This window comes from Syngnathoides biaculeatus, chromosome 4 (genome assembly GCF_019802595.1).
Source record: "Syngnathoides biaculeatus isolate LvHL_M chromosome 4, ASM1980259v1, whole genome shotgun sequence".
NCBI classification, from domain to species: Eukaryota; Metazoa; Chordata; class Actinopteri; order Syngnathiformes; family Syngnathidae; genus Syngnathoides; species Syngnathoides biaculeatus.
This window is the reverse complement of record NC_084643.1, coordinates 18,138,398-18,146,887: the sequence shown is the minus strand read 5'-3', so window position 1 is coordinate 18,146,887 and position 8,490 is coordinate 18,138,398. Positions and strand designations below refer to the sequence as shown.

General features: G+C 46.7%; 1 pseudogene; it reads right to left on the bottom strand.

Moving 5' to 3' along the window:
- Positions 1-1,033: 1,033 nt before the first annotated feature.
- Positions 1,034-8,012, bottom strand: LOC133500059 (protein Jade-1-like; annotated as a pseudogene).
- Between the last annotated feature and the right edge of the window lie 478 nt (positions 8,013-8,490).

Genomic DNA, 8,490 nt, shown 5'->3' with positions numbered 1-8,490 from the left:
CATTTCTCTTCCCATCTACTCCGTGGTAGAATAATTTAAACCCTGCTCCCAACTTCTAGCCTTACTACCTTTCCACCTGCTCTCTTGGATGCACAGAATATCAACCTTTCTCCTAATCATCATGTCAACCAACTCCTGTGCTTTTCCTGTCATAGTCCCAACATTCAAAGTCCCTACACTCAGTTGTAGGCTCTGTGCATTCCTCTTTTTCTTCTGACGCTGGATCCGTTTTCCTCCTCTTCTTTGTCTTCGACCCACAGTAGCTGAATTTCCACCGACGCCCTGTAGGTTAGCAGTGCCGGGGGCGGGCGTTGTTAACCCGGGCCACGACCGATCCGGTATGGGATTCTTTAGATGAACGCTCATATTTGTTTGGCACAGTTTTTACGCCGGATGCCCTTCCTGACGCAACCCTCTGCATTTATCCGGGCTTGGGACCGGCCTACAGATTGCACTGGTTTGTGCCCCCATAGGGCTGCATTTAAAAAAATGTGCGATTATACACATCATGAAAAGGCAGAACAAACCCAGAACAGTAATTACAGATAAGGAACTTCATCATAACATACCAAGATCCGGAGGTGAACCAGGACGAATAGTAATAATAAAACTAATAATACTAATACTAATACTAATTCTACTACTACTACTAATAATAATAATAATAATAAATAAATAAACAGTGGGTGAACATTGGTGCTAATTTCTGAAACCATCAAGTGCGGGTACACAGCAGCCCAAGCAAGTCTAGTGTAGATATTCTTGGGACTGGAGTCGTGAAACATGTAGGAGAAAGGGAACGGTTGATGTCGAGGTAAGGACACAGCCTCCACTGAAAGTGGAAGCCGTGACTAGAGATGTAACTCTCGCTGATGATTGTGACAGTCATGTAGACTTTTGCACCCCATGGCATATAAGGGCAAACACAGAAGAGATTCTTCAGCTCTGCTGGTGACAGTGGCGAGTCCTTGTCCATTCAAAGTCAGGCCATTGTCCTGCACTCCATCGCTCATATTTTTCCAAACAACAGTCTTTACATCTTCATCACCATGCAAGTCAGGTTGCACACCCTCCCCAGGTCTTGGCAGAGGTGCGTGAATAGCTGCAGTCATCTCAGCAACACCTCGTGTTCACGTCTGGCCAGGGTGTCCTCCTCGTCCTTCTTAGGCATGAGCAGCAGCTGGTTGAAGTTAGCTTTGTGCTTCAGCTTCTAGTACTGGTACAGGAAGTCATCTGTCTTGGGTGTCATCTTGAGGTGACGGCCCACTTTCTCGGTATCCGCAAACTGGTAGAAGACCTCCTCCATCTCTTGCATTTTCATCTTGCGGACATTGACACGCTTTTCCTGCGGGTCACATTTACAAACATGACACAAGGACGACGAGGCGAAAGGGATGAGGCCGAGGGCGGCCATGTCCTCTTTATTGTCCCCTCCAACCTTTCCTCTCAATTTGCCCTTCTTGCTCCCGACGCTTTCCTAATTTTCAACTTCAGTGGTGGAGTCCTGCTCTTCAGTGTCACTGCCTTTAAGGCCCACTGTGCTTGGGCCAGTCGTACTTGACCTTGACATTGTCGTTCTGAGTGATGATGGTCATCTCCAGGCCAGAGTGGAGGCTGTTGCTGGGAATGTGCGGCACATTGGTGACGTGCTCCATCTTCTCCAGGTTCCCATTGCTCATCTTTGGGATCCACAAGGCACAGCTGACATGGACCCACTTGGTTCCACTGCGGGTGGGCTTCATAGCATCGCCCGTTTTCAGGCACAACTGGCACTTTGGCAGGATATCTGGTGGACGCAGATATTGCACTTGTTGCGGAACACCATCTCGTTGTTGTCCTCTTCGTTGGGGAACTGGCATGTCGCACATCACATTCTCGTTGTACTCGATACCAAAGCCCTTCTGTGTCTCGGTAGTGTGTGTCATGTTGTTATGACAATGGTGCTCAGCACTCTATGGCAAATTCATCCAGTGGCAGAAGGGCCAACCTTGCAAACTCCTCGTTGATTACCTGCAGCCAGGTGACGACTTCCTCGTTGAGATTGTAGTGACACATGCCCTCCGCCAAAGTCCTGATGTCCACATAACTGAGGACCAGGGTGGCAGATGTGCGGATCAGCTTCTTGGGCCTGATGAACATGACATCCTTGCTTTTGTCAGTTAGCACCCAGTCCACGGGCTCCGGGATGGACTGCGGGCTAATGGGCACATGGATGCCCTTTTTCTCGCTTATGCTTCTATGGATCGGCCAGGAAGTAGTAATCCTCTGCGTTGAGCTGGTACGAGTCATGCACCTTCATGGTGGTGATCAGGTCCGTCCTGAAAACCTCAGATGGTTTCTGTCTGCGTCCTCTCCTGGCCTGGCATGAAGCCTGGGACCAGCAGGTGGAATTTCCGGCATTGTCGGACTCGTCGCTGCTGCAGACTTCTTTTCATGGCGGGGAATCTGAGTAGTTCCAGCTTCACCACACTTGTTGATCTGTCATTGGTTGTCCACGGAGGGACACCATATTCACATAAGAGTACCAGGCGTTGGCTTCCATTGGAGAGGTGGGATTGTCCTTGCTCCATGATGATTCATGTCCATAGATCCAGTGATAAACACGTACAGTCCCAGACTGGCCGGAGCGGAGGAGCCATGGTCCGAACAACACGAAGGCCAGCAGTCTCAAAAGTGGCTCTCCTTTACCTAACATGCTCAAGCGCGGATCAGATGAATTCTTCACCGGTTTGAGACCAGTGCAGCCTATTGCTACCCCACCATTTGTAGCCGGACTTCCACCGCGACTCGTCGTTGAATGAAAAGGGAGCCACAGGCTTGCAGTGGGACAAGTGTATCCATGTGGGACGTTCTACTATCTACTATCTTTATCACCATGGGAGTGGAGCATCCCAGGGAGGCGAGGACCAACACTTCCTCTTGATGACTTTTCTCAGAACACAATCACCAATGGACACCAACAGCACCTGTGAAGAAGGCACAGTAGGCGGCAGATCATTTGCTTCTTTCCCAGTTTTATTTAGCAGCATCTCTTTCACCCAATCACTTAAAGTATTTTCTTCTGACTGCTGCACTGGCCGCTCTACCATGGGCAGTCTAATCTAATCTAATCTAATCTAATCTAATCTAATCTAATCTAATCTAATCTAATCTAATCTAATCTAATCTAATCTACTAGATACTATTTCAAATGGGAACAGTCCTTTAGTTGTTGGGGTTATTTTCATATACAGTTTTACTAAATGTAGTTTTCCTTAATCAAGACTTCACTGTCCCATTGCTTGGTTCCACTAATTCTGCACAATGGTTTTTTTTTTTAGTTATTTCTAGATTTGCAGATGCTTGAGTATTTTTTTTTTCATTAACAAAATGTGGCACATTGTTGCCATACAATTTTTCTGGGATGCCATGAGAAGTAATAATATATTTACACAAGAACTTTGCCACAGTAATAGCATCAGCACTTGTACATGGAAAAATCTCCACCCATTATATAAGGGCCAGATCAATACTAAACAACATTTGTAATGCTGTTTAACTCAAATAAAATTAATGTGTAAAAACTGGAAAGGCTGACTACCTTGGGGAAACTGCCCTCTGGTAGGTCTGCAGTTCCCTTGAGTATTGTGTTTGTAGCAATTAAGACATGATCTACAAAAACTTTTTGAGTAAGAATTGAATCCAAAGGTGCGAAAATGTCTGTATAATATCTACCATTACCATCCCTCCTGTTGAGACATGGCAAGGTTCGTGACTCAAAATTGTCAGTGTTTTAAGCAGTTTTTTTTGGGGGGGGCAATACAGGTTTTCCCCTGATTATGTATATCAGTGATCTCAAAAGTCCATTGACCTTAGGGCCGCTGGAGGCACATTCTGACTCAGCGCACATGCACACAACTTGTCATAACATGTCATTATCCAAGCCACTTATCCTCACAAGAGTTGCAGGAAAGCTGAAGCCGATTCCAGCTAACTTCTGGCGAAAGGTGGACTACACCCTGAATTTGTCGCCAGTCAGTCACAGGGCAGATATCGACACCATCACTCAGCGGGAATCGATCCCACACTGCCCACACCAAAGGCAGACATGTGTATCACTACCCCCTCAGTGATTCTAGTTGCACACTATTTAAAAGTCTTTTTTTTTAAAGCACAAAATAAGATAAGCAAGAAATCTGGTGTAAACAGGTTGTGCGCAAAACTAATAAAACTCTCCATGGCAAACTTTCACTCAATGAAAAATGTTTCTCAGCTTGCATCAGGACTTTTCACTGTCACACCCCGAAAGCCACAACCCCACCGTGATTGGTAGGTTCACCAGCTCTGCACACAACACCATAAAATGCCATTCATATAAAACTTCAGGGCCACACCATCATTTGACTTTCATCGTAAAGAAGGTGGGGGCCGCAAAACATCATCTTGGGGGCCACAAATGGCCCGTGGACTGCCAGTTTGATACCGCCAATTTATATTATCTTCTAATTCAGTTTTTTCTGTAAGCCATCACTGAGTTTCACTTTCAGGAGCATGTTTTGCACATCTTTTAGAACTGTTAAATCAATAGGAGGGTCGGGGGCTTGTGATTGTGTCAATATGTGTGTGCCATATTTTCCTGTTGCTGGCTCCTTGGCGCTTTTATTAGCGAATATATTTCCCAGGGAGACAGCATTTTTTTTCTTTTTCATTTTTTTTTTCAAGATTTTCTTACAGCTCTCTTTCTGCCTCACTTTCTTTAGCCTGTTTTAAACTGTTGTAGCTGGTTTTAATATTGCCACTGCTTGCATAACTTCAGCTGACTCTCCTGCCTTTCTCTTCTTGCCTATGCTAACCAACCTCTCGCCATCCTAAAATGTAAGTCTTAATCTTGGCTTTTCCTTACTTCCCTGTAACACTTGCCATCAATCTTTCTACCAACCTGCTACATCCTTCAACTGTTAACTTGCCATTTAAGCCATGCTATTTTTCTCTTTTTTTTTTCCATTTCTTTAAGAAACATCATGCTGCCCGGTAAACATTATTTCGTAAAGTTTACATCCCCTCTAGGGCAGACTTACTATTCCCGCTCTCCATTATCCTTTTCTGCGTTTGTCCCTGAGAGACTACTTGTCCTTTTTACAACCTAACTCCTAATCCACTGCCTTGTGTACTTCACCGGAACACAGACTTCTGTTAGCATCATTAGGTTTCCATCCATGACCCATGATTCCACAAGTACGCAATGGCATTCACACTCGCATTCACCCACTCACATATTTATGGATCCTTATAAATACCCTCTTTAAAGGTGGAGTAACCTTAAAACCTCCTTCTGGCGGAGTAGCCTTGAAACCTCCTTCTGGCGGAGTAGCCTTGAAACCTCCTTCTGGCAGAGTAGCCTTCAAGCCTCCTTCTGGCGGAGTAGCCTTAAACCTCCTTCTGGCGGAGTAGCCTTCAACCTCCTTCTGGCGGAGTAGCCTTAACTTACCGGTTCACGCGTTGTCTGGACGCCAGCTGTTCGTGATCCTGTCAACCTTCGTCCACCGAGGGGAGATTGGACTCTGGCACTCTCTCCCTGCTCGATTGGCGGTGGTGTGTTGGGATCCGGCTCGAAGGACCAAATGTCAGGTTTAAAAAGCTTGACTCTCTATTAAAAGAAGGCGAACAGACAAGGCTTCAAGTTTTACTTGCTGCAAGGGGAGCGACAGGACTTCTCCCTGATTGATTACATAGAGTTAGAGTGATTACATCAAGACAGTGAGTTGAAAGGTACAAGCTTAGTGGTGATGTGTCACCAACTACAGTATGAACAAAATGAGAACATATGGATGATTATTTTAACAAAACTCAGCCCCTGAAGGCATTAATTGGATATATTATTGGAGATCAAACATTTACGGTAATGTGAACTATAATCTGAACTATAAAACGCACCTGATTATCACCTCACCCAGTTTTAAAGGAAAAACCATTTTGTACTTACATCAGGTGTGCGTGTCTATAAGCCGCATATGCCCGCATTGAAACACGACATATTTACAAACACGGTGCACAGAAAGAGTTTTCAAAATTTTAATGATATACCTTATCTTTTCTTTCCAAACAGTGTCTGTGACATGGCAGTAACACAACAGCAATACAGTAGTAACAGGAGTTTCTTTCAGCTTGTCCCTTTCAGGGTCACCACAGCATGTCATCTCAGATAAACGCACATATACGTTTGGCAGAATTTTTTACTCGGGATGCCCTTCCTGACGGAACCCTTCTCAGGGAGTGAAGGCCCCAGTGGAATACGAACCCACAGCCACTGGTTTAACAAACCAGTGCTCTAAGCAATGAGCTATGGGGCCTCTCTAACACAGCACTAACAGGGCTGGGTAAAAAAAAAACCTACTGGTAAAAGTCACCGGGACGCGGCAGTAACACAACAGCAACACGGTTGAAGGTACCTGCTTTTATTACCTCTGAAAGCTTTATACTTCTTTTTACATTGCTCCACTTCTTCCCGCTGCCGTTTCCAGTCTCTCACCATCGATTCATTTATGCCAAGTTCACGTGCAGCAGCTTTGTTTCCTTCTTTATCGGCCAGGTCAATTCCTTTTAACTTCAAAGCTGCGTCATATGCATTTTTTCTTGCATTTTCCATGGTGAGGGTCTGTTCATGCTAATTTTATTCATGCACAAAGTGCGAAGTTACATTAAATTTTCGTCTTCCTCAACACTTATATTCCACCTGTGTCACTCTTACCTCTACTTCTCGAGTGGCCCTGGTCGCCGTTAGAAAAAAATCCATAAATTAGACGCATCATTGGATAAACTGCAGGGTTGAAAGCGTGTGACTGTTATAACCAGAACACGGAGTTGGACCCAAATTCAGTACTCAGTTTGGAAAATGGATGTATTGTAGGGATTTGCAAGTTTGGACCCGACGCGTGTTCACTGATCGAGGAAGAGATGACCAATGATTAGACAAAGTTAACCGCAAATGGATTTATTACAAAGGAATGAGCAATACAGACGTCCGAGTCTTATCTAGGCATCTGCTGCACACGAGACATGTGTCTTTTGACAAGATGGCCTAAGAGAAAGGCAAAAGGTGCCCGGTAACACAAGGTTTTTATATGTATGGGTCCATGGTAATGGCTGGCTCCAGACGGCCCAGGCGCCTCGGGGTGAGAGGCGTGAAAGTCTCTGATGAGGGAGGGATCAACCATGCACCGGTACGGGATCCATGATCGTTCTTCGGGACCGTAGCACACCCAGTCCACCAGGTACTGGAAACCCCTTCCCCGACGGCGAGACGACAGGAGTCGGCATACAGTGCAGACCGGACTCCCATCAACCATGAGGGGGAGTGGAGGGGGCTCGGCAGGCGGGACGACCAAGCTGAATTGACCAGACTTGATCAGATCAGAGGTTCAATTATACTGCAACTGGGTTGATCACATTACTGACAGCTTGCGAGATTCCATTCATTGTGGGAGGCCTCTCACCGACAGCCAGACTTGCTGTCCAACTTTATAGTCCGCTGCGGCCTTGTAGGTGCGCCCCATACGTAGGAGCATTTGTCTGGCTCGCTGCCAGGTCGGCATACAGTACCTTACCATGGCCAATGCTGACGGAACCAGTGAGTCAATGTCTAGAGACCGGAAGAGAGAGAGAGAGTGCCATGCACCACATGGAACCCCAACATACCTGTCGAAGTCGAGGGAAGGGAGTTGTGTAAGTATTCACCCAGCCAAGGTGCCAACTCCATGAGGCGGAGTCGCGGGAGGCCAGGCAACGGAGACCGGTTTCCATGTCCTGACCAACCCGTTCGGTCTGGCCATCGGACTCTGGGGCTGACCCGAGGACAGACTCGCCGTGGCTCCTATCAGCGAGCAAAATTCCATCCAAAATCATGAAATGAATTGGGGTCCTTTGTCCGACACCATGTCGGTAGGAAAGCCGTGGTACTGGAACACTTTGTCCAACAGAAGCTCGGCGGTCAGCTTGGCGGAGGGGATTTTCAGCAGCGGGAGGAAGTGAAGCATTTTTGAGAAACGATCCACTATTGAAAGCACAGCGGTGTGACCTTGTAAAGATTGAAGACCAGTCACGAAATCTAGGGAGATGTGGGACAACGGATGTCAAGAAAGCTCTCCCGCGGGCCGTTGCAGGGAGGGTTTGTTGGCAGTGGAACCTGGGCATGCATTGACATAGTCTCGTACGTCTTTTTCGATGTTCGGCCACCAAAAGCGCTGTTAAACCACTGACCACGTCTTGGCCATGCCCGGGTGACACACGGTGCGGTTCATGTGGACCCAGTAAATCACCTTCCCCCTCAGAGGAGGCACGACATACTGTCTGTTGGCTGGGCAACCTGCCGGACTGGGTGAGTCTTTAATTGCTTCTTTCACTTGGACCTCGATCTCCGAATTGAAGGTTGACACGAAGCAAGTGTCCGGATGAATCAGGCCATGATCGGGTTTGCGTCTCTCCCCCTCGTATATGCATGACATTGCATCGGGT